The 27,261-nt window shown below is 41.6% G+C and overlaps 1 long non-coding RNA gene across 1 annotated transcript; it reads left to right on the forward strand.

Annotated features, from left to right (window-relative positions):
* The first annotated feature begins 5,319 nt into the window (after positions 1–5,319).
* LOC110341465 lies at positions 5,320–23,669 on the forward strand. Its single transcript, XR_002383419.2, has 3 exons — positions 5,320–5,386; positions 5,854–5,902; positions 23,397–23,669. It is a non-coding gene; the product is annotated as an uncharacterized LOC110341465 (long non-coding RNA).
* Positions 23,670–27,261: the final 3,592 nt, after the last annotated feature.

The following is a 27,261-nucleotide window of genomic DNA, read 5'->3' on the forward strand; positions in this document are numbered from 1 at the left end:
TGGCAAAACTGAGGCAATCGGGGAAAATGGAAATAAATGTTAATCATTAATTTAGTGCTAGATTTTGTTTTCTTGACTTTTGAGCAAGTTGAGATTTTTCTGAGTACAAGCTCACTTATTTTCCTTATCATATGACTAGTTTGTTTTATTGATTCATCTTATACATTAAACATTATATTTCTTTATTCTCCCTTGGAATTATCTGGGAAGGGAATCACATCTTTTTGTTGTGGTGGTTGTTTCATTTCCAATACCTGGCATTTAATTTGTGAGGTTCAGTACAAGAGTAAAATATGGGGACTAGATTAGCTATTTTTCTCATTGCTGTGACAAAGTTCTTGACAAAGGCATCTTAAAGAAGGAAGGATTTATTTGGATCACAGTTCAAAGAGAAACTGTCCAACATGGGAGGAGGGCATGGCAGTATGAGTTTGAGCAGCTGGTTCTATAACAAGGAGGGATCACCTCTTCTTATTATTCAACCTGGAACTACAGCCCCAAGGATTGTGTCTCTTACATTTAGGATAGGCTTTTTTCACTTCAATTCAACCAGTCTAGAAACTCCACAGTAGATACACCTGAAGGTTTTTATCATGGTGGTTCTATGTCCTTTTGAGTTGACAATCACTATTAATTATCACAGGGACCCTTGCCAGCAAATTTAACTCAACAAATGCCCATCAAAGCAGTTTCAGGGTCCCTTTGAAGACAAGGCTCTGTGATACCATACAGGTTGCAAACTCATGAGTTATATGCTGTTGACATATAATGAGCACTCTGCTGTGGAGTAATCTTTCTGTACACTGAAGATGTGTTGTGCTCATGTGTTAATAAAAAGCTGATTGACTGATGGCTAGGCAGGATTTTGGGGGCAGAGAGAATGCTGGAAGGAAGAAGGGTGGCATGAGGAGAATCTGAAGACACCATGAGATATAGAGCTGGCAGAATGGGAAGTACGTACATGAGGTAAACAAGCCTCAGGAAGCACATATATTGGTAGAAATTGGTTAATTTAAATGACAAGAGATAGCTAAAAACAAGCTATGGCTGAGCATTTATAATTAACACTAAGTCTCTGAACAGTTATTTGAGAAGTGGCTGGCAGAACTCCACCTACAGCACTCAGTAATTGTCCATTGACTATTGACTTATTAAACATCTATTTTAGAGGAATGTATCATTTTTTTCCTGAAGATTAGAAAGTACGTATTCACAAATGATAGTAATTCTATACTATCAGTTGATTTCTCAATAATTGGTATCAAATTTTCTTACTTTAAGTTCTATATGCCCACACATAGAAAACCTGTCTCGAAAAACCAAAAAAAAAAAAAAAAGTTCTATATGCCCTTCCCGAACCCTATCTCCTTGTGTGTCTCAAAATCTACTCAGACTTAAGAAAGCAAACTAACTTGAGTGTTGTCTTTCATTCTATTTCCATTCATGTTTAAGTGTCATCATTTTAGCTGGATGTGGTACCACACACCTATGATCCTAGCTTTTGAAAGGCAGAGACAGAAGGAGCAAGAGTATGAGGCCAGCCTTGACTACACAGTTCAAGGCAAACTTGGGGGACAGGAGACCAAATCTCAAGTGAGACTTGGGAGTCTAAGACAGAGTCATCAAGGCAGGAAGTTCACGGCTGGCTACAGGAGACCCTGAGTTAAAAAGAACATAAAAACTCAATCATTTGGTAGCACTTCCTTTTACATTTTTTTGGTTTATTTATTTTATATTACCTGTGTGTTTTGCCTGCCCATACGTACGTGCATCATGTGTGTGCTTGATGTCCAAGGTCAGAAGAAAGAGCTGGATCCTTTGGATCTGGAGTTGCAGATGAATGCTTGCGGTTGCTGAGAAGGGAACCCAGACCCTCTGCAAGACCAGCAAGTGGTCTTAACTGCTGAGCCAGCTGGACATGATGAAACACAATTTGAACCCTGCACTCGGGAGGCAGACGCAGGTGGATCTCTATGAGTTCCAGGCCAGCCTGGTCTGCACAGCGAGTTCCAGGCCAGTGAAGGCTACATAATGAGACCCTGTGTCCAAACACAGAGTAAGACAAACAAACAACCCCTCCCCAAATAACAAAAGAACCAAAGCACCGTTGAATCATCGCTGTAGCCCCTGCATTTCCTTTTATAACATTCTTTTGCAAATATTTGGCAACATCAGTTGAAAGATCCAAACTAACACACGGAATATATAGGTTTCTACATTATTTCATGTCTGCATGTTTTATAATTATAAATTATGATTATACATGCATTGTCTAGGTAATGTTGAAATAATAGAACATAAGCTACTGCAGTTACTGCACAAGTGGGATGCTTTCTATCTGGGAAATCTCATGTCGCTGAGACAGAGCAGACTCCTTCGGGGAATAAGCGCTTAGGCTGAAGTATACTCAGCACCTCACAAATCAATGACAAACAAGACTCTCCTCTCAGTCTCCTACAAAATATTTTTCCTCAACTGGGCAGCACACATGACCTTTTCCAGCCATGAGCTGACACTGGAGCTATAGGATAAAGCCCCTTTGGAAATCAATACAGCCATCTGCATCAGCGGGATGAATCGCAGTGACTACACGGTACTGAATCTTTAAAAATGAACTGCATTTTTAGTCCTTTACAGCTACAATGCAAGCTATCTGGTCATAAACCATGATTGCTCGCCTGGAGTAAATCCTATGCGGCTTCATTTTTGCATGAGTCAAGTTTCTTATTGCCTGTTGGTCTAGTGATACTTTGGAGCCATTCCAAACAATATTATATCTGTACAGTTATACAACCTTAAAGTGACTGATTTCTTTTAAAGATTCACAGAAAGGCTTTTTCTAAAAACAATATGCGTGTGTGTGTGGGGGGGTGTCACTGGGACATGACTCACAGTTAAAAACACTTGTTTTTGCAGAAGACCTGGGCTCAATTTGCACCGCCCATATGGCAATGCACAGTTATCTGTAATTCTAGTTTTGGGGGATTCGACACTCCTTTCTGGCTTCTGTGGGTACTAGGCACTCATGTGGTCCACAGACACACATGAAAACAAAACGCCTATACACAGAAAACAAAGTTAAATTAAAAGAAAATACTTTTAAAAAGGACTTGAAGCATTGGATGCTTGAAGAGAAGCAGACTTCCCCTGTCTGAAAGACAGAATAGCACTGAATCCTTCATGTGGGAAAACGATGATGCTTGACTATTTATCAGAAGCACACGCTTTTGCAACAGGATTCCCCGTTGAGCCCAGGCTGGCCTTGGTCCTAAAGTTGAACACCCTCTGCTTCCACTTCCTAGGTGTTGTTTCCATGCCAAATGCAACAGTGCTTACCTTCCAGGAAGGAAAGCAGAGCTCATCTAATGGTAGGAAGGGAAGAAAATTTCCCTAAGAGGTTTGAATATTTGTGCATCCTCTGTGTTATGTAGAGCCTCCTGGCTCTGGTTAGGCATCCTGGCAGTTGGTGACCTGCCCTGCAGTTCTTTAGGGATAGCGACTTCATGACTCATTGGTGTATTGTGCCCTGCTCGGTGGTTTCTTTCTTGGCCAGAGGTTCCTGAGCACAGAAGCTGGGGGTGCCTAGTTCCTACCTTCCTCTTCTTCCAGGAACTTCTGGTTTAATCCTCATCCTCTTTTCCTTCCTCATGTTTCAATTCCTTCTTCTTATTTTCATTTCTATCAAAATCCACTAAATATATGATTTAAAAAGTGCCTTAACAGGCTGGGAGGTGGTGGTGCATGTCTTTAATCCCAGCACTTGGGAGGCATAGGCAGGAGGATCTCTGTGAGTTCGAAGACAGCCTGGTCTACAGAGCTAAGTCCCAGACAATTAGGGATACACAGAGAAACCAAGTCTCAACAAACAAACAGCAGCAACACAGCGCCTTAATGAGACCAAATGTATCAGCATTGACCCCTGTAAAAACCAGCGATTAATAGTTCTCATCAAAACAGGGCGAGGTTGAATGGGCAGTATAACTGAGTTGGTAGTCAGGCTCCCTAGAATTCACGAAGCTCCAGAATCAATTCCTAGTACTGAAAACAAACAACAAAACAAAACATACAGGGCATGCCTTGTAGGTGGAAGCATCCTCGGCTACACACCAAGTAGTTGGCCAGCCTTGGCTACAGAAGGTTTTGTCTCATAAAACCAAATTGGAGTCTGGCGAGATGGCTCAGTGGGTGAATGGTTCTTGTTGCCCGGCCTGAGCACCTGGATTTGATCCCCAGGACCCACACAGAGGAAGGAGCCATGTTGCCAACCCTGTGTATTTGGTCTGAAGTTTTGGGTGCTGAAGGAAAACGGATCTTGATATGCCTTCCTTGGTTCATTTGAGGAACCTGCTGGCTGCCTCGGCAGTCATTTGAGTAGAAAAGTCATCGTTATGTACGAGGTTGAAGACAAGACACAGGGTGAGAAGGATGAGACTACCCAAAGTGAAGAGATGGCACAGAAGACGTGTGAGTGGCCCGGGAAGCGAAGGCTGAGGCAAGTGAAGGCAAGCACAGAGGGTGGGTCTTGAAAGCCACGTATGGAGACAAAACAGGACAGAACAAAGCCCAACCATCGCTAGGAGGAGGGAGTCACTCACTGGGCCAAATACTGCTAGTGAGACATGATCAGGACTCAGGATTAATGACTATTAGTTTTCTAATGGGACAAGAAGATTAGACTAGGGGTTGTCTAGTGACTCAATTTCATAATGTGCCTTTGACCTATTTTATGAGGAGGAAAAGTTATCCTAGAACCAGGAAGGACCACACCCTGGCACCTCTGTTTTCTATTCCAAAAAGATGAGAGCTATTTTATACCTTGACAATGACCCAAGTCTGCACTGTCAAGTATTATTTGCTTTGATTTTTAAGGGATGCACCACACAGCCGTGCCACGTAACCCAGCTTCTCTTTGCTGCACTCTCCTTAGGATGCCTTTCCCTGCGCTTCAGAAGGCCTTGAAGCTTGACTGAGACAATGGGCAATGTCATAATTAAATGGACAGTGTGGGAGACCTCTGAGGGCAAAGCCATGAAAGGAAGCTACTGTTACTTATTGCTCCATGGAGTTCGTTCCCAAAGGTTCATGGGGTAGCTTACCATGAAGTGGCAAGAAATCACTACCAGTAAAAGTTAGGATATAATCTGTGGCTGACCTTTTACAGAGATAATGATAGATAAAATGATGTGGTCTTGAATTCTTTGCTAGTTAAAATAGTCATAATTTGTAAACACAAACCAACTCAACTTGGCTTTATTGTTTGAGGCAAAAGGGTTTATATTTTATTGTGCCGCATTTCTTTTATTTTTTTCTTCCCCAGAAGATCTGCTCACTGACACAGAGTTCAACGAGAGATTTCTAAGACAGAATCGGAGATCCTTTCAAGTGGGTAAGAGAATATTTGTTTCTATGCATTCAAGAAATACTTTCCATCTGTTAAATGTAAAACTTTTTTTTTTATGGAGACAGGGTCTCATATAACCGAGGCTGACATTGAGTGGTGTAGACCATAGGGTGACCATGAACTTCTGACCCTCCTGCTTCACATCCCAAGAGCTAGGTTTACAAACGTGCCGCTTTGCCTGTTTTCAGAAGTAAAAGTACTTTCTGAAGTTTACTGTTAATTTTGCCATCTTCCTCCCTGAAAAATCCATAGTTTATTTAGAGCTAAAGTGAAGTTCATGATAATGTTAGAGTAGAAAAAACTCCTGGTCAAGAGAGTAGATTCTCTGGCCTGGGTGGAAACCTAACCTTCCAGTTGGGGCAAGTCAATCTCTTGGCCACGGGACAAACCCTGGGAAGGTGGGCTCACCTGAAGCCATGCTAAAAATGAGATACTGTTCTTTTCCTTCCCAGGATCCTCTTCTCTAGTGAGATAACCCATGTACCACAGCTGTGCAGCTTTGTAAGTTGGCTTGTGCTCCTGAATCTAGACACGTGTAACTTTAAATTCTTCTCCCCCTTTCTTCCCTAGGCATGCTTTTCTTAACCTGGGTTTCCACACGATTAGTCTTCCTTCCTCTTTCTCCAAAGGCTTTTTCCCTGTCGGGTGACTGTTTGTCCTCAATATGGCTGATCTTCACACCAGCTAAAAGGGCGAATTTTCCTCTCCTTCTCTCCTGGGTTCCCCTCCTCCTCTGGGCAGCTGCTTGCCTCCCCTGAGACGTTTCCTTCTCAACCTTAGTGAAATTGTCCCTGAGTTTCCATTTGAGTCCATTCTTAAATTCTTTTATTAATGAGACTAAGCTCCTCAAGAGAGGACCCCAATTTCCTCTGTAATACCTAGGGACCCAGACGCGACCCCAGATCCCAGGAACAACAATACGTGTTTTGTCTACCTTGCATTCTTTATTGAATTATGAAGAAATTTCTACAAGGGTCCGTTGCATACATCTTCCAAACATAGTTTAAGTGAAGTTGCTTTGAAATTTTTCTTTTAGTTTTTTTTTTTTTGAAAAAAATTCTTTTGTTTATTTGAGACAAGGTCATACTATGTAGCTCAAGTTGACCTAGAACTTGGAGTTTTTGTGGCCCAGCCTTCCCAGGGCTGGGATTACAGAGATGTGCTGTCCTCTGGGTTACTTTATTTCAGCGCCTTCAGACTCTGAAGCTGTAACTATGACCTTGCCCTAGAACAAGCGGCATTTTGATTTTGCGTTTTCAATTCTAACTTATCTTTCCATTCCAAGGGCAAACATCCACAAGCCACAGGGCACCCTTTTCTTTCTCTTGTTTCTTTTGAGGCCCTGCCTCACTGTGTTATACAGCCAGCTTGACCTTCAGTGTGAGCTTTGGTCTCAGCCTCCCAAGGGCCGTATTGCAGACATGTATCTTTGGACTTGGCTCCCACACTCTGTTCTTGGTGAGAGTTCCGGGATAATAACACACCACCTTAAGAAACAAAATAAATTTCCACCCTGTGAAGTCTACAAAACCACTGCTGCTAGGAATTCACAAGCTTACAGGGTAAGGGCAGGGGTGAGAGGGTGCATACCTGTAATGCCAGTGCTTGGTAGGCTGAGGCAGGAGCATTACTGTGATTTTAAAGTTAGCCTGGGATACATTGTAAGTAGGGGACAATCAAGACTGCATAATGGTTTTACTAATCTTGCACCACGTTGGTACTCCAGCGCTGCTGAGTAAAAATGAACGTGACCTTTGCACTGCTTTCAGGGACAGCCAGCCCTAATCCATTCTGAGTTGCACTGTGATCCCTCCACAGCCATGTTCACAGACACAGAGGCATTTCTCGGCAGGGCAGGTGACAATTTGATCAAAGGAAAGGTGTGACGGACACAGGGAACTGCTAACCTTGCTCTCAATAGCAATCTCCAGAGTTTAGTTTCTCTACTGAATTCTTGACTTCTACAGAAATTCTCTCTTTGGGGGAGTGGGAGTGGGGGTTGCCGAGGGTTTAACCCAAGGCTTCTTGGCTGCTAGTCAGGTGCTTCTTCTACTGAGCTACACCCAAGGCTCCTGGATTCTTTTTCTTTTTAAGCTATTTATTTATCTGTTAGTCAGGATGTCACTATGCAGTCCTGGCTGCCCTGTACCTAGCTGTAGAGACCAGGATGGCTTCAAACTCAGAGATCCACCTGCCTCTGCCTCCCGAATGCCAGGACTAAATGTATGTACCGTTATACTTAGCCCTCAAATTCATTCTTAAATGTAGTACTAAATCAAAGGATGTATCCAAGGGTGAGCGAAAAGAACATGGAGGAGAGAGACTAGGGGCTCAAGTTGCAATCTGGTTTTTATTGAGCATTAGCCAAGCCATTTATCTTTTCTAAGCAGCAGCTTGTCTTGTCCTGTGGCTTAAGTCAGATGTATTAGTTCTCTTGTTGCTGTGACAAAATACTTGACAAAAGCGACTTCCAAAGGGAACGCTTTATTGTGCCTGATGATTCCAGGGTCATCCGTCATGGTGGGTGATTCCAAGGTCATCCGTCATGGTGGGAAGTCATGGCAGCTGGGGTGCGAGCCAGCTGGTCACATTGCATCTGCAGTCAGGAAGCAGGGAGTGATGAGTGGTGTGCTCAGCCAACCTTCTCCTTTCTATTCAGTCCAGGTTCACAGGCCGTGGAAAGGAGCCATCCACATTTAGGATGGGTTTTCTCATCTTATCCCAATCCAATAATAGACATGCCCAGAAATTTGTCTTGTGGGTCATTCTAGATCACGTCAAGTTGAAGATTAATATTAACCATTGCATACAATTTTGTCATCTTCCCTACCTGCCTATGGTTAAACAGCAAATAGGACGTTCAGTACCAGGTACTTGCAAAATAACCAATGTAATTAATACTTATTCACTGTTGGCATTTTCTCTTAAGTTGTCCAATAACAATCAACAGCTGTAAAGAATGAAGAAATGTGGTGCCATCTTTATTTCTTTGTGTGTGTATGTGTGTAAGTATGTTAGTATGTGTGTGGATGAGTGTATGGGTGTGTGTGAATATGTGTGTGTGTCAGTATGTGAGTGTATGTGTATGTGAGTATGTATGTGTGTGTATGTGTGAGTCTATGTGAGTGTGTGTGAGTATGTGAGTGTGTGTGTGTGAGTATGTGTGTGTCTGTATGTGAGTATATGTGAGTGTGTATATATGTGCATGTGTGAGTATGTGAGTGTGTGAGTGTGTGTTTGTATGTGTGAGTGTGTGTTTGTATGTGTGAGTATGTGAGTGTGTGTATGTGAATCTGTGTGTGTATGTGAGTCTCTGTGTGTATATATGTATGTATGAGAGTATGTGAGTGTGTGTATGAGTATGTTGTGTATGTATATGTGTGGGAGTATGTGAGTGTGTGAGTATATATGTGTGTGTGTGTGTATATGTATGAGTGTGTGTGTGTGTGTGTGTGTGTGTGTGTGTGTGTGTGTGTGTATAAGATCAGGCTGGCTTTGAACTCTTTATCTTCCTTCACACACCTCCCTGAGTTATTGTAGCCATGTGCCACCACATCTGCTTTAGTAAAAATTTTGAAGGTTGCCGGGCAGTGGTGGCACATGCCTTTAAATCCAGCACTTGTGAGGCAGAGGCAAGCACATCTCTGTGAGTTCGAGACCAGCCTGGTCTACAAGAGCTAGCTCCAGGACAGACTCCAACACCACAGAGAAACCCTGTCTCGAAAAAAAAAAACAAAAACAAACAAACAAACAAAACAAAAAACAAAAAAACCCAAACCAAACCAAACAAACAACCCCTCCCAAAAAAAACAAAAACAAAAAATTGAAGGTTAACTTTAAAAGGGTGAATTTTAAAACTCTCCCTCAGCCTGGGATGCTAGCCTATGATCTCTCTCACTTGTAGGCTTGAAGCAGAAGGCTCATAATTTCAAGGCCTGCATGGGTTACAGAGTGAAGTTAACCCAGTTTGGGCAGGGTGGTAAGCCCACGTCTCAAAGTAAATAAACAAGCAAGCAAACAAAATTCATTAAATTAAAAGACCTTGTTACTTGAAAAGGGTACAGGATAGCATCATTGGTGGAGGCACTTCCGGAAAACTGGGGAAGGGTTTCTACATACTGCTTTGTGTAATGATGAGCTAGCCAACCAGTTTCAATATATTTGTGATTTCATTGCGGTGAGGAAACAAATATGCAAATTAGCTTAAGCAATGTAGGAAAGTAGTTTCTTTGATGCATCTAAGAATACACCCCATCCTTGTTCTAGACTTTGTCTAGACTTCCATGATTGTTTCCCCAGTGTTCTCTTTGGCTGTGTAGTTTGGAGAAGATAGAGACAGGAGCAGTTAAAAGGTATTGCTCACGTCTTCCAGTCCGATTCAGATTGTCTTATCTAGTCAATGAATATCTTAATGACTTAAGGAAAGGGCCATTTGTTACTCCCCTTGGGCAGATTCAACAGTGTAGCATGACGGTTTACAACACGGAGGTATGTTGTAAGACATTCTCATCTTTGGAGATAACATTAGATAACATCATCCATTGTTCTTTATTGTATAGTTGCTTTGAAAAGATCCTTTGCAGCCGGGTACTGGGGCAGGATTTCTAGACATGGCTGTTGACAGCAGGTATCGAGTCACCAATGCTCTGCAACAATTGCTAAATGCAAGGTGACTGCTAGAAACGGGAAAGGCTACATCATGCTTGAGTTTCTGGATCTCCTCTTGCATCTTCAGTCCTGGGCACACATTTAAAGTTGGCCCTTCACTAATAATGGCTCTGTTAGGTGAATGTTTTAAGTGAAACAAATCCAACCGCTAAGGTCTTACAGTGTTTCAAAGAAGAGAAAGAAAAACTGCCCAATTCAAACCACCAGGTTTCCAAAACAGTGCTGGGAAAGCACTTTTAAATCTAGTGCTTCGAGGTTTTTATATTAAATATTTTGCTGTCATGCTGTTACAAACAAAAGCGTTTGAAGATATGAATTAAGGAGAGGCCACATAGAGCTCTGCTTTCTCATCTATATGATTTATTCCACATAAAGTACCTCAGAAGTGACGGTGGGCAAATGTTCTGGGTTCAAATCATTATCCTGTAAGTTCATACTTTGTGATCTTGGGCAGCCTGCTTTCTCTCCATGTGCCTCAGTTTTATAATTACAAATGAAATAAAACACACCACTTACACCGCTTATGAACTTATGTTAGTATTAAATGAGTTAACAGATAGCCCTCAGAACTTGTCTGGAGATTCATAGAGGTTTAGTGTATTTTTATGCCTGCAATTACCTCTAAGGGTAATTTTTGGTTGGTTGGTTTTTTGTTAATACAGAGTTAACTATGTGTAGCTGTAGCTGCCCTGGAACTTGGTGTGTTGACTAGGCTGGCATTGAACTCACAGAGATAACTCCTGCCTCTGCCTCCCGAGTGCTGGGATTAAAGGTGTGCACCACCACTGCCTGGCAAGAAAAACCATAGATTTTAATTAAAAGCAATATATCAGTTGTTTCATTACGCCACTGGTGAACATAGTGATATACATAATACCTGCGTTATTATTTTTATAAATCTAAAATAATACCAAAAATTAAGATCACTGAGTTTGTAGAACATTAATATAATCTCTCTAATGAGATTTAGAGAGACTAGCATCATGCTCAGATAGGAGAATGTCTTAAACTGTGTTACCATCCTCCCATCTCATAGATACAAGGTTCAGAGACTATCAGGAGGAAGGGTTGGAAAGAATGAAAGAGCTAGAGTGAGTGGGTATTAGTGTGGAACACCAGTTAGGAAATGGGGAAATGGCATGGCTGTTCTTATTCTTGAATTCAGAGCAATTGTTGTACTCCTGAATTCACAGCAACTGCACAAGATCTCTATATGATTGAGTCAACAAAAAATCACCCAGGGATGAGGGGAAGGCCTCACAAAGCCTTATCCCCATTTGAGAACTTTCACTGATTTAATGGATGCTGGAGAAGACAGAGTATGTAGCTACTGGTAGTGTGACCATGTTCCCATAACTGTTGGGACCCGAATATGGTATTTTGGATATAGACCTCAACTCATTTCCAGGAGCTCGAGTCTCCTCTTGTCTTTTAGAAGCATCTGGTTAACTCTGGATGGCCTGACCAACAAGGTCATACCCCCTAATCCTTCTAATCCTTTCAAATAGCTCCACTCCCTGGTGACTAGGTAATTCAAATATATGGGCCTATGGGGGTCATTCTTAATCAAACCACAATATATACATACATGAAAATAATGAACCCTTTATGTACAGTTAATACATATTAATAAAATCACATATAAAATTAGTCTAATTTAAGTTTCTATTGCTGTGATAAAGACCATGACCAAAACTTGGGGAGGAAAGGGCTTATTTTGTATTATAGCTTATAGTCCATCATTGGGTGAAGTCAGGGCAGGAGCTCAAAGCAGGAACCTAGGGCAAGAACTGAAACAGAAACCATGGAAGGGTACTGCTTACTGACTTGCTCATCTGACTTTCTTGTATAACTGAAGACCATCAGCCTGGGGGTGGCCCCATCTAAAGTGTCTGGGTCGTTTCATATCAATCATTAATTAAGAAAATGCTCCAATAATTTGCCTACAGGCCGGTCTTACTGAGGCTATTTTTCAGTGAAATTTATTCTTCGAAAACAACCTGAGCTTGTAATCAAGTTGCCAAAGACTAACTAGGACAATTAGTACATATAAAATTAATATATGTACTTGGCAGGCTCAGGAAGGAGAATCATGAGATCTAGGACATCTTGGATTACATAGTAAGATTGTCTGAAGACAAATAAACAAAAGAAAATCAAAATAAACCATAGTGAAAACAAGAACAAAGAAAGACTTTAAGCTGGGAGTGTAGAGACCATATTTCCAGATGGAGTTAAACCTAGTAAATACAGAGCTTGTTTAAAAGTCTCCCCTTTGTAACACATGCTTAATAACTACTCGGTAAAAGAGTCAAATTAAAAAAGGCCACTACCAGATTATGTCATAGAAATTCCTTCAATGTCCTTAGATGAAGTGAGATTTTATGAGGAATTACTTTCATTGTTTCCCTCCCTCCCTCCTTCCCTCCCTCTCTCCCTCCTCCCTCTCTTCATTCTCTCTCTCTCTCTCTCTCTCTCTCTCTCTCTCTCTCTCTTTCATTCGTTCTTTCTTTCTTTCCTTCTATGAGACTATATAGCCCTGGATGTCCTATAACTCTCTATATAGACTCATAATTACAGATATACACCTGCCTCTGCCCCTGAGTCCTAGAATCAAATGTGTGTGCCACCACCTCTGGGTTCCATAAACATTCTGAGCCAGAGTTTGTGATGCCTGACTAAGATGAAATGTGTAGAGTGCTTTCCTTGATGTTTAGACTGAGCACCCAGAAAACAGCTTGTACATTGTGACTATTTCTCCTGCCTGCCCAACCCCCCTTTTTTTTTTGATAAACTTGCCGTATAGTCCATGATTACTTCAATCTTGCAATAAATACTTCTGCCTCTGTCTACTGAGTGTTGAGACTACAAGTATGCACCCTCATACCTACATTGTTAATATTTCTAAACCCCAAATATGAATTTATATTGACTATCATAGTCACTTATAGTTCATTAAAAAGTTTGGAATCAATCTCACATCCTTAAGTTTATTTACTGTATTTTAATAATCCTTTAGATATAGATTTAAGATAAAACACACACACACATATAGAATTTTAATTTTCTTCACCCATTTTTACACTTTGTAGTTAAAAATAATATTTCTACCACAATAATTTTAACAAATATAAAATAAAACTGTCTCATTTATGCAACTTCTTGAGTACATCCAGGCAGATGTGTAAGAACAGCTGCCTCGGCTCTGTCTCCCACTTGGTGCTCATACAGGCTTCACTCTTTTCTTGGTCAAATAAAAAGAACTCAGATGGGATTTAACTTTCAAGCTAAAGCATGCCTCAAACACAATGTCAGGTCTTTCAAAACTGTTTGGCAGAGTTTGATTTGGAAAATAAAAGGGCAAGCTCTGGTTGGTGGGGAATGATAACCCACAAGGAAAAGAAAATAGCCCTGGTAAAATAATACCACAGACATCCGGGGTGTGCCTCCCACTGCAAGCAAGGAAAACCATCATATTTACAGCTGCCGGCCTTCAAAAATATTCCTGTGTTCTTTCTAGAAAAGGTGAGGAGAGTTGGGGAATACATTTATTAAGACAGCTTGATCAGTTAAAAGAACCTAAGAGATCATTTCATTTCCCTAAATAATCTATTTGAGTAGGAGAGAGCAAGTGAATAGAATTTCTTCCCTGTTTAGGCATAAAAGTGAAGAAGCTAGTTTTGATTCCTCAGTCAAATAAAGGAGTCAGCTGTAAACTTCAGGTAAGAATCCAGGACTCTTTCAAGTATATTCCGCAACCCCTAGTCCTAATTTTCACATCATAGGGGGGGTGAGGATGTTGTTCACTGGTAAAGAACTTTCCCAGTGTGCTTGGGACTCCAGATTCAATTCTTAGCACTGAAGGGGGAAAAAAAAACCCTCTGGGTGTGGTGGTACATCCCAAATCAGGAGAGATGAAGGGAAGAGTCCAAGGTCAGACTGAGACACCATCTGAAAAACCAAAACAAGGAGCAAAACCAAACCAAGAAAAGCATAGTAGCCAGTAATGATGCCAAATTTATGAAAGATATACCCTATTATCAAGCCATTCAGTATCCAATGTCACTGACACGGAGAGATGAGGACTGTGGTGGCTTGAATAAGTATATTCCCCACAGGCTCATATATTTGAATGCTTAGTCACCAGGAAGTACTATTTGAAAAGATTACAAGGATTAGGAGCTGTGGCCTTGCTGGAGGAAGTGTATCACTGTGGGTTGACTTTGCGGTTTCAAAATCTCATGCTAGGCACAGGCTCTCTCTCTCTCTCTCTCTCTCTCTCTCTCTCTCTCTCTCTCTCTCTCTCTCTCTCTCTCTCTCTCTCTCTCTCTCTCCCTCTCTCTCTAGATCAGAAGCCCTCAGCTATGTCTTCAACATCACACCTGCATGCTGCCGTGTACCCCACCATGATGACACTACTAAACCTCTGAAACCATAAGCAAGCTCCCCGGTTAAATGTTTCCTTTTGTAAGAGCTTCCTTGGTCATGGTGTCTTATCCCAGCAACAGAACAGTGACTAAGAGAGAGAAACCTACAAATACCTTAATAGACAAGGTTATTTCCTTTCAGTTTGTATCTGATGGTTATAAAATTCCCTGCTTCCTCAGAATAAATATCAGTGTAGCTCTTAACTTGGTCAAGACCTTTGTACAGCCAAGCCTGGTCGGGCAGGCTGTAATACCAGCACACAGGAGGCTAGAGTCTGATGAGTAATTTAGTCGTTCCTCCAATGGGTCCTCCTGCCATCTGCATACCAGGTAAAGACATCATGGTTCTCAGGAAGCAAACTAGCACTCTCATTGAAAAGTATTTTTGCCAAGTCCCAAACTGTCATGCTCTTTTAAAGTTTGTCTGTAACATGTGAAGATATATTTTACTTTTGCTTGAAGACAAAAATATTCAAATGAACTCAATATAATTTGTATATTGTGAGCCCAACATAATAGCTTGGTATATGATATTATGTAAATCATTATGCAAAAAAGATGACCCTTATTTCTTTTTTGGATTGATAGAAACAAGAAAAAAAAAAAGAAATGAGTAACTGCTTAGCTATGTTGGCTTGTTTATAATGTGGAATAGGCATATTACTGAAACTTGCTGGTCTTTACATTGGCTATTGTATGAAGTCTACAAGAGTACCACTTCAGTATTTCAAGACCAGACATAATAACGAAGTTTGGTATGTAGAATGCACTCAAAAGTTATCTCATTCAAACACCCACAGCGAGTTAAATTCTTTTCTCTATGTATTCAAAAACACATTTTCAACATTAACTTTGAGAATGTTTGGGAGAAATATTCTAGCATTCCACTTCGAGCCTGTGCCAAGTACCAGATCCCTCTTATGCTGAGAAGTATAGTTTGCTTTACCATTAAACTTTACAGGCATATACATGAATATAGACTGGCTCACTTGGGCAGACATTGCTACTCAATTTGTATAGTCTACACCGACCCTTTTTGACCTGCTATGCAAGGCTCACATCTGCATATTTGAATACTGGAAGGAATTCTTGTGATGTCCAAACATCACTCTACTTTCTACTCTAGAGATTGTAAAAGGTGGAAAGGTTTTTTGTTCTCCTTTTCTTCTGGTGGGACGTGAAGGTGGTTGGGAGGGTAGTAGTTAAGACAGGGTCTTGCCATGGTAGACAGCTGGCTTGGTACTCTCTATACAGCCTAGGCTTGCCTTAAACTTACAGTAGTCCTCCTGCTGCAACTCCCCCCCACCCCAAGTCCTGAGATTATAGACATGAACCACTACACTTAGTGAGCTCTGGAAATTTCAAGTCTTTGATCTCTACCCTTTGGTTTGCCTTGACTTTGTGTTACTTTGTATAAAAAGCACAGCTGACCTGGTAATCACAAAAGAGTGATGACACAGCAGAAACAGCCTCCCTGGACAGTCCTTTAGCAGGATGAGCTGTGAGCCTCTGACATTGAGATATCAATGGGGTTCCTAGTGTGACACTTTTATTCTCAATTAGCCCAAGCAAGGCTTAGTCATCCCAGTAGGAATGGCCTATGTCAAGCAGCTACACTGAAATGGCTAGGATATAAGCTTTTCCCCAAGGCACACAACATTTACTTGGCATGGGCTATACAGCAAATAAATGAAGTCTGTGATTTGAGATCAATCGCAATACTAAAAGTCTGTGACTAGCACAATTTTGAAAACCTATACAATTTCCATGAACAACGAGAGTGTGTTTGTATTCAACTGTGTTTTGTTCTTCTCTGTACAGACTTCACTGCCTGGGTCACATTCACCTTTTCCTCTTTGTTGGTGATACACAGGATGTCCTTCCATAAACACAACCAAGGCCACAGGATGCCCTTCCATAGGCATAGCCAACACATGAGCATAATGACAACTTGTCTCTTCTCTTTGTTTTTGATGTTCCCTTTACCCTCCTGGTCTATGTTTCTTAACCATTTATGTCATCCAAGGAGGTGTGGAAGGGTGAAAGCCAAGGGAAAAACTCCAGGGGAAAAAGGAAAGAAGAAAAGGCAGTTTCACTACTCTTGGTTCTCCAGGAAAACAAGACAGGACCAATAGGGCCAGGGCACATAGGCTGTGGTTTGAGTGTGAACTGCCCCCTGCAGTCTGCAGTGTTTTAACACTTGGTCCCTAGCTGGGAGCTGTTTCAGGAGTTTGTGGGATTTGCAGGAAGTTGGTTTGCTAGGAGTGGACTCTGGGACCTATGGTCTGCCCTACAGCTTTGGCACAAGCTCTCTCATTCCTGGTGCAGAGATGTGAAGGTGCCTGTCCACACGTATCTGCTGCCTGGAATTCTGCTGTGTCTTCCTTGCCTTGCTGGGCTATACCCTTTCTGAGTGTGAGCCAAAAGAAAGTTCTCTTCTGTTAAGTCACTCCTTTCAGGTATTTTAATTACAGCTTTGAGAAAAGTATCTAATATAAGCCCGAGCACATTAGGAATGCCAATCTGATTCATTTAAAGCCCACTGGCTTAACTCTTAATCACACCTGAAAACTGACTTTACGACATAAAATCTAGACCAATGTGTGACCAAAAAACTGGATCCGTTAGCAGAGTCAAATTGTTGTAGAAATCAAAACAGTGGAATAGTCACTCAAAGCAATGGAAAGGGTGCTCAGACTCTAAAATAAATAAAAGGTGCCCCTGTATTTTAGAAAATGTAATTATGATTTTTTTTTGTCCAAAGTTAATACAATGTTGGCTAAAATGCCTGGAGAAATTGTAGAACACAAGCCACTAAATTAGGAACAACTAAATTCTTGCCCCTTTACTTTTGAATTCTACTTCTTGGATAGTTTCCTAAACTTATATTTGAGGCCACTTTTGATGACTAAAAAACCAAACCAAAACCAAAACCAAAACCAACCAACCAAACAACAAAAAAACCCCACACTTTATGGTGCTGAGAGATGGCTCAGTGGTTAAGAGCTCTGGCCCATGTACATTTTATAACAATTATTTGTTCTGATTCTTAGCTGAGATATGAGCTTGGCAAAAAAAAAGTGACAAGATGAAACCAACAATCCTTGTGTTTTTTATTTAAAACAACATATGTGTTTCAAATGTTATGTGATTACGTTTCAAGGAAACGCAAGGGGGTCACTGGGAACAGATGGAAGTTTTGTGGGTTGCAGAAATATCTCAGAGGTTAAGAACGCTTGTTCTTCTTGCAGAGGGCCAGGGTGGGCTCCCAGCACCACATGGCAGTTTATAACCACCTGTCCCTCCAGTTCCAGGGGGCTGGATGTGCATGAGCTCTTGTACATACGTGTACGTGCTCAGGCACACATACAAAATATAATTTAAAAAATCAAGTAACATGTTTATGCTTTCCTTGCTAAGCATATAATTATCCTGAGCCTGAGATATTCCAGGGATTAGCCAAATTCAGACTTTTCTAATTAAAAAATGGAGAAAGCTTGCTTTGCAATTTTGATTCTCCAGTTGTATTTGTTACCTTGAGCTTTATAACTGGCCTTAAGTAGAAGCGTTAGACTTGCTTCCCTGGGTGTGACACCACAATCTGCCTAGAGACGGATGACTATAACATATTCCTGAAAGCCTACCTTGTTTGCTCGATCATGAAGGTTTTGAGTTTAAGTCCTGAAAGTAAAATCACCTGGAGACAGTCATCAGTGGCAGGCTGGGACGCACTGGACCGTGTCAGCAATGGGATAGGCAGGGCAAGTAAATCAAGAAGTGCCACCAAACACAGGATGTGTCATGTTTCTGACCCCATTAATTTGTGTTGCCAAACAAAATAAACGCAACTCTTCTCATCTTCAAAGCACTTCATCAGAGAAAACAAAGTTAAGTGCTCTAATACCAGGCTGATTCCCATGCCGATGGAGAAGCCGATGCGAAAGTCCAAAAGCTTTGCTTGAGCTTAGACAAAGCTGGGGTTTACAGTGAGCGCCAGGGCCTGTTTCAGATGCCGGGTCACTGCTCTGCACTCTTCTAGCCTGTTCCCAGTGAATCAGCAAGAACGCTGGCAGTCTGGCTGCCACATGGAGGGAAAAGCTTGGAATCCAAAGCGGGTAGCAAGCAGGCTAGCTGAAATCTGGCTTCAGGGTAACACTGAAGGAAACGGGTAACACCTGGGCAACAGCAATGGGCTGCTCCTAACAGCCTCAGGGAAACTCAAAACAAAGACGTAAAAGGAAAGGTGATCTTTTTGGAGCTCTTGCTCAGGAATTCCAGGCTTTCCGGAGGTAAGCCAGTTTTAGGAAGACTATTCTAAGTCTGGAACTTTCTGCCTAGCACCTGGGTTTTCCATTCTGTTTTGCTACTAATTTGCAATATGAGAATGGAAAGGGGCCTTGGGAGAAAACGAAACAAAACAAAACCCACTACGCTTTGTTTTTGTTTTTTGTTTTTGTTTTTCCTCCCTCTTAAATATACTAGGCAGTTTATAGTAGTTTGGCCACAGAGATATTTCTGGGACTGGAATTTTCTGCCATTGTGCACAAGGCCACAAATTTGGTTCCAAATCCAACCCCTCGGCTTCACATCTTCTACAGCAGCCCAGTCCATACATGGATGTGAAATGAGTTACTTAAAAAAAAAGGCATTTTCAAAGCAACACATACCATATTTTGTATAAATATCATTTACCCTGACTGTTGGGAATAATATCCATTTAGGAATGTATAGATATTACTGACCTTTCCCTACCTAGCAATGGTTTTTTTTAAACAACTGGTGGTTTCCAGACGTCTGGGGTTGCTCTGGAAGATAAAGTGAGTTCCCCTGTGACACCTCTTGAAGTTAACAACAGCAGCTTGTCAGAAACCAGCCTGTCTAGTGCCAGCTTATGAAACAGAAGGACTCCGACAAGTCACACCATGGTCTTCTCTCTCAGGTTCACACCCAGAGTGAGCCTGCCTTTCCTAAGGGTTTCTTTAGACTCCCGTTTTTCGTGAAATGGGGTGAGCTAACACCGAAGAGGCTGCTGGGAAATCATCCTGCTTGTAAGGCTGCTGGGAAATCATCCAGCCATCACCGTCTTGTCTTAGCTAGTCAACTGTTCTGAGAGGTTTGTATTCTTTGTATTTAGACAAGCTGACTGGCAGGTGAGCTGAGTGTCCCTTGGGAGATGGGGGAACCTTCTTGGACAGACTTAATTTGCAGAGGTTGCACCCAAGCATCGACCTCCTAGAGACTGGGAAGTGGGAGGTGAGCTCACGGCATCTGCTGCTGGTCATTCCCTTTTGTGGAATGCCTATGATATCATTTTTATATTCTACATGTCGATGAGTAGCAGACTTGAAATAAAATGGAAGTGACTGGGGCTGAGGACATGGCTTACTTGGTACAGAGCTTGCTATGTGAGCCTGGGGGCCTGAGTTCAATGTCCAACCTCCAAGTCTTGGCTTGAGCCTGTAATCACAGTACTGGGAGATAGACAGGAGGTTCCTGGGGTTTTCCATTCAAATAGTCTAGCTGACTCGGAGAGTTCTTCGTTCACTGAGATAATCTGTGTCAAAAATCAGATGGGGAATGATCCAGAATAACCTGCTATCCCATATTTTCTGATCTAGAAATAAGAAGTACAAAAAACATTTCAACCGATATATCTGTCAAGATGTCCAACACAGCCTGGCGTTGGTGGCACATGTCTTTAATCCCAGCACTCGGGAGGCAGAGGCAAGCAGATCTCTGTGAGTTCGGGGCCTGGCTGGTCTACAGAGCGAGTTCCAGGACAGCCTCCAAAGCAATACAGAGAAACCCTGTCTCGAACAAACAAAAACAACAAAAAAGATGTCCAACACAGGCATGCTGTTCAGTGACAGAGTGCTTCTGCAGCACACACAAGGCCTTAGGTTCCATCCCTAGCACCACAGAAACAGACAAGCAAGAAACAAAAGTCAACATGACAGATCTAATATCAACCTTGAGAGAATTTGACAGTTTTCCCCCCCTCCAATTGCCTTAAAAAGTATTTTATTAACAGAATAGAATGTTATGGTCTGCTCAAAAACCAGGTTTTGGCTCAACATGCACATGTCTGGTATCCCAGCACTAGGGAGGCTGATGCAAAGTATCTTAAGTTCAAGGCCTGCCTGGGTTGCTTAGTGGAACTCTGTGTCAAAGTCAACCAAAACAAGCAAACCTCTCCCAGCAACAAAACCAATTTATAAATGGCGCTTAACCATGTCTGTGCTAACTACCATATAAATACAATTCCAAGCTAGGAGTGGCAGCATCCCAGCCCTTAAGAAGTAGAGGTGGGAAGACCAGGAGATCAAAGTCATCCTCAGCTACACAGCAAGTTAAGGGCCAGCCTGGCCTTACATGAGACCCTCCCACACAGGAACACACACAGTTTTCATGTCATGTTCAGCACAAGCACATTGAATGTAATATACTTCAGTCATACTTCCTGACCAAATGAAGGATCATAGCATTTGTTTGAAAGTTCACAGTTAGAGTTGGGCAGCACGTGGAAGAGGATCTCTATGAGCTCAAGGCCAGCCTGGTCTATAGAGTGAGTTCTAGGACAGCCAAGGCTATAAAAAAGCACCCTGTCTTGCAAACAAAACAAAACAAAACAAAACAAAATATGCACAGTTAGCGCTGCCTTCTGTCTCCGGACTTGAAGTTGTAGAGAGTACACAAGTTTCCTGCCTTCTGTGTTTTACTTTAACCCAGTAAATTCAAATAAGTAGTTCTCAAATTTGATTCACATGTTGAATTTCTCCTCCAAAAATATTTAAAGGCATGCACCACTAGCGCCTGGCTATCTCCTGAGCATTTTGACCAGTTGTGAGTCTCTGTATTATCTGATGGAAAGGAGTGGCATCATTCACTGGATTGGGTTTATTTCTTGGTTTTTCTGATTTTGTTTTCAAAAACTTTTGCTGGTTGCATTAGTAGTTTGTGCTTTTGAAACAGGTCGAGAAGGATTTTAAAGCTGGGTATGGCATGCAATCCCGAGATCTACCGGGGTGGTGAGGGGGAAATGTCAGGGGTTCAAGGTCCTTCTCAGTTACACAGTGAATTGGAAGCTAGTGTCGGCTACATTAGATTTTGTCTCAAAAGGCGGGGTGGGGATGGAGGCTAATATCGTATAAAATAGATCACAGTGATCATGACTGTTCAAATTAATTAAATATTTTTAATTGAAAAATAGCTTAAAATTTTTTTTTCAAGACAGGATCTTACTAAGTAGTCCTGACTGTTTCAGAACTCACTAGATAGACCAGGCTAGCTTCAAACTCACAGAGATCTACCTGCCTCTACCTCCTGGGTGCTGGGATTAAAGGTGTGTGCCACCTTTGGGCCTAAAAGGACTCGAATGTGAGGCCCAGTAAAACCTCCTGAGCCTGGCTAGAGTTTGTCGACCTGTCTCTGACCTGTAACCCCTACATAGGGGTGACCCAGCAAGGCCTGATGTAAGACTGCCCCCTGCCTAGCTATCTGCCAGCTTGGTGGAGTATTATTGGCCCTTACTCCTCATGTGGTCACCTTACCCCATCCTAAGATTCCCATCCCCTACCTCAACCTTATATAAGTTCCTGCCTGTTGGAATAAAGTGAGATCCTGCTTCATCAAGTCTTCCAACTCAGGGTGTGTTTCTCCCTGGTCACTAGGAAGAGGGGGTGGGGGCTCTGAGTCATCCACACTCACCATCCCGCTCAGCCCCAGGAAGAGACGGCTGGACTGGCCCTTCCCCAGCCCTACCTGTGGGGGGACCCGGCATGCCACAATGCCCAGAAATAGTTTGTATATTTAAGAGAAGATGCTTGTAACAGATAGAACTGTTTGTCTCTCCTTTCTGCGGTGTCCCGCTTTTCCTGATGGAGTGTGATGTTGTTTCGTGCCTGGAGTCTGGGCTTGCTTTGGTTACTGATTGAGCAGTTACAAGGCCCTTCACTAAGAGTGCCAGACACGGTTTCCACAACTTTATCAAATTAATTCATTTCATACCTTTAGCGACAGTGCAAAATGGGTGGTGATCTAATCTTAACTTGAGGAGAAGCTGAGGCATAGGACAACGGAATGTATGGAGGCGTCCACATGCAGTAAAGGATGCTGCTAAAAAGTGAGAGCTCATTAGCTGTCATAAGAACCGTGTTCGGAGAAGTATCCCCTTTGAGGACCGAGATTAATAGGTGCTGATGGCTTCTCTAGGTTGACTCATCTTGTCATTGTGATTTCTCTCCATGGAAACCTTCTGTGGTTCAGACAACATAATTGAGGATGGAGGATGCAGCTCCGAGGGTAGAATGCTTGCCTATCATGCACAAAAGTACCACCCAAGATCAGGTGTGGTGGTACAGGTGATGATGGCAGAATCTTTGCCCATGTTACCGTCACACTCCAACAGCAGGAGACAGGAGATGGCTGATGCCTCTGTGCTTTGGAGGGTTCTCCTCTCCGGTAGCCCAACATCAAGTCTGGCTTCTGCCGGGAGCCAGACTATGCCATGAATGATGGTGTTTCAGGCTCGCTAGGCCTGGAACATGTCGCTCAGTGGGAGGCGGGTTTCTTGTCTTCTTTTACTCCCATTTGGCAAGGACATCTCATTATGTAAGACGGCCACTGTTTATCTGCCCCATATTTTTACAGGGCTTGTTCTAAGGTTTGGCAGATAGGAGGGAATATTTCATGAAGCAGGGTTCATAATGAACAAGGCCCTAAATGAAGTTTGGGTAGGAGACCTGAAAGGTGTTCATTCTGAGGAGGTTTAGTGATTCTTTTTCTTTCTTTGTTGTTCACATTCATTGGATGTTGATGAGAAGCAATGGTGGGCCAGGCACTATTAAAATACATTCTAATTTATGTTTTAAAGAAACTGAAATGTATCTTGTTATCCCTAGAAACCCAACCAGCCTAGAGAACATTTACATTTATCTCATCTTGGCAAATACTTCTAAAACCTCATTCGTCATTGAGGCAGAACCTCTGCTTTGGAAAGTGCTGCCTCTCCACGGGCCAACCGAAAACTCACAGTGTCATTTTAAGTGGTTCACGGCTAACCCCGAGAAGCTTATGAATGGGATATTTCATGGAAGTATATTTGGGAGATGCAATAAAGTGCCAAGCCTCTGCTAAAAATTAGTTCTTTATTCAAATATTATTTTATTGTTAGCTCTTAGGGCATTTTAATCTAACTGTTCTACATAAATCTGGAGACTAATAAAATGGCTTTAACAGAAATGAGACGTTCCTTCACAATGAGTTGTTCTCAAGCAGACTAATGGTCCTGGTTACATAAGAATTTTTCATCTACTGGGCATCAAACCCAGCACCTTGAGCATTTTTAAGTGTGTTTCCTACCACTGAATTCTATCACCAGGCCCAAGAACTGTTTTATGAGAAGACTTCTGATGTTTGGAAGTGGGCTTCAACATGTGTCATATTTAACTCATTGTCACCTGATCAAGCATCTTTTAAAATGAGTGGCTTAAGATTGCTTCCCAGCCCAGTCTAGAAGAGTAGACATTTGCATTTATAGGAATGGTAGCAGAGGAGACTGAGTTCTACAGTCAGGCTTGTGTTCCTCCTCTAAGGTTGCCATGCACTAAAGAGCAGTCTTGTTTAAGAATTTACCTGAAAGTAGAAAGTCCTTTAATTTGTACCAAACTAGGTAGGAATGTCAGCTTCTCTCTATATACATGTATGCGTTAAGGGCAATATGGCTGTTATAAACACAATACATATCTTGAATACATTGAATATACTGTTCAGTACACCTCCATTTCATAAGTGAAGTTACAATTTTAGCACTTCAAAAACTTTGTATTTTAAGGAATAATGCAATCTTCTTTCATAACCTCAACTGAAATGATTGCTTTGTAAAAGAAGCAAAGCAATTCCTGCAAAGTGTGATACATATTTAGCATGACATTTTATTAATTTCAACCATTTAAAGAGGTGGTTCTCAACCTTCCTAAGGCTGAGACCTCTCAGTACAGTTCCTCATGGTGTGGTGACCCACAACTATAACTTTATTTTCGATGCTATTTTATAACTGTAATTTTGCTACTGTTATGAATAATAATGTAAATATCTAATATGCAGATTGTCTTAGGTGACTCCTGGAAAAGGATTGGTCAGTTCTCAAAAGGGTCATGACCCACATGTTGAGAATGGTAGATTTAAAGCAAAACCATAAATAGAGAATGGTGTGAGCTTTTAGTAACATCATTTAGTAGGTCAAATTTTTTGTAGATGACAGAATTGGATGAATAAATAGGAAAAAAAATACTTGCCAAGTGTGTGTGTGTGTGTGTGTGTGTGTGTGTGTGTGTGTGTGTGTAAGTTTTTTAGGTAGGTTCTTGTTATGTGGCTCAAGCTATCTTTGGATTCATGATTCTCCAACTTCAGCCTCCAAAATGGTGGTGTAAGCCAACATAACCAACTACAATGCATTACATTTTCTTTCTGTCCGTCTTTCTCTTTTTCTGAGGTAGTTTCTCCCTTTGTTGTCCAATATAGCCATGAGCTGCCCACAGTCCTTCGGCCTCCTGTTTCTGGCTCCTGAGTTCTTGGATTATAAGTGTGGGCCACTATATCTGGCTGCATTTGACTTTTCAAGGCACAATTATCAATAGTTTGGAAAGCTACAGTGATATTTAGTAAAGTGTTACAAGCAAAATGCTGGCTCAGGATTGCTTTAGTGTCCTATTATTTGTGTTCACATAGCCTTCTCAACATATAAAATTATAAACCCATGTTTTTAATTTTATAGTGTTCCATTAAACACTTTACTCCATTGACCAGATTCTAAACTCTACTTTCACAACAGCTTCCTTCTTTTCTCATTGTTCCTATTTCCTCTCAATTCTTTTTCTTGTACATAAATAAACATGTAGGTAGTATCTAAGGTGGAAACAGTTTTCAAGAATGAATGGATTAGACTAATAAACGTAACATAGACATTAAAAACTTAAGAGTTGGGTGTGGTGGCAAAGCCTGTAACGCCAGGACTCATGGAAAGCAGGAAAGATCCCAAGTTGAGGCCAGCCTGGGCTGCATAGCAAGAGTTTGTCTATGAAAAATAACTAAGCAAATCACCCTTTCCCACACACAATCCCTTTCCAAACTTACAAACACACACACACACACACACACACACACACACACACACACACACACACTGAACTGAGGTGCACTGAAATTTGTATATGCACAACTAGTCAAGACACAATAATCAGTATTGTATTTCAACATTAAGAAACAGTCTGTATGTTCTAGAAATGTTCTAGAATTCAAAATCTCCACATGTGCCTAATCACACATGAGCAAGCAATGCAGTGTCATGGCAATAAAATTATGATTTAAGAAGGCAAATGTAAATAGAATAATTAGAAGACTAGAGGAGTCTTTCCAGTAGTAAACTGTTCACTCTATTCAGTTCACTTAAGGCTTTTGGTACAGTTATTATTGAACTTTGTCCACTTTGGGGTCTGATAAGTGAAATTCAGAAAATTTGAATGAGATGCAAAACAATAATAATACAGACCCTTTTAAATATGAAAAAGGTTTATTTGCTCAGGAATACTTAGAGATGTAGCAGTTATCTACTTTAGAGGGATGGCTAATAAGTGAATGTTTTCAGTTAAACTACACAAGACAGCATGTATTAATTGTTAAAAAATAAGAGTTGGTTTTCCTTCGTGTAAGAAACTTGCAGAGTGTAGATAGATACAGAGCCTATACTAGTCATGAGAGCCAGTGTTCCGAGAGGAAGAGTTGGGAGTTACCACAGAAGCACAATAAGAATAATTACAGTTGAGAAATAGTCCTGGGAGAAGAGGCTAAAATAACAATGCCATTTTGTCTGGAAGAGAGAAAGCTGTTTCACACGGTAGAAGAGACCAGAGCTCGGGTGTTCCGCTTTTTCCTTCTCCTGCCAATCACAATATGACAGTGAAAACAGTGATCACAGAACGATTCTATACCAAGGCCAGAAACAGCCCATGTAGACAGAAAGACTTTCAAATCCACATCTTCCTTCATGACATGAATGTAAGAGCTGGGGTGGGGACAGTTCTGTCCTTGCTCTAGTTGGAGATTTACCTGTCCCCAGAGTGGAGGGAGCTGCAGCTCCATCCACAGTTTGTTTATGGCAGACCCCGAGGGAGGGCTTCACCGAGGGAGACAAGTAGAGTGGTTTGCTCTTACTACTTGGCGTTTCTTTTGCACCTTTTCTCCAACTGTGACAGGACTGGTTGGGTGAAGTAAGAGATTTCTGAAGAGAAAAGGTCTTTAATATCCACACAATAAAAGTTAACACAATTTAGCTAACAGTAACACAATCAGAAAAGATATATGCTGGGCAGGTGACACAGGCCTCTGGTATTCAGGAGGCAGAAGTAAAAAAATCAGTCCGGGAGACTGGAGAGACCGGTCAGTGGTTAAGTATGCTTGGTTCTTGTTGGGGACACAACCTCAGTTCCTAGCACGCATGTCAGATGCTCACAACTGCCTGTAAATCCATCCTCAGGTCGTCTGACACGCTCTTCAGGCCTTGCCAGTATCTACCCATGTGAAATATATTAATACACACACAAGAGCAAGTAAAATATACATGAAACAACAACTAGCCAGGGCTTCCTGTCAGGACCTTGTCTCAAAAAGAAAGGTTTCCAGCACTGGGAGTCAGAAGCAGGTTTACACAGGGAGTTCCAGGACACTAAGGGCCACACACACACACACACACACACACACACACACACA

This window comes from Mesocricetus auratus, unplaced genomic scaffold, assembly GCF_017639785.1.
Source record: "Mesocricetus auratus isolate SY011 unplaced genomic scaffold, BCM_Maur_2.0 Super-Scaffold_100018, whole genome shotgun sequence".
NCBI lineage: Eukaryota > Metazoa > Chordata > Mammalia > Rodentia > Cricetidae > Mesocricetus > Mesocricetus auratus.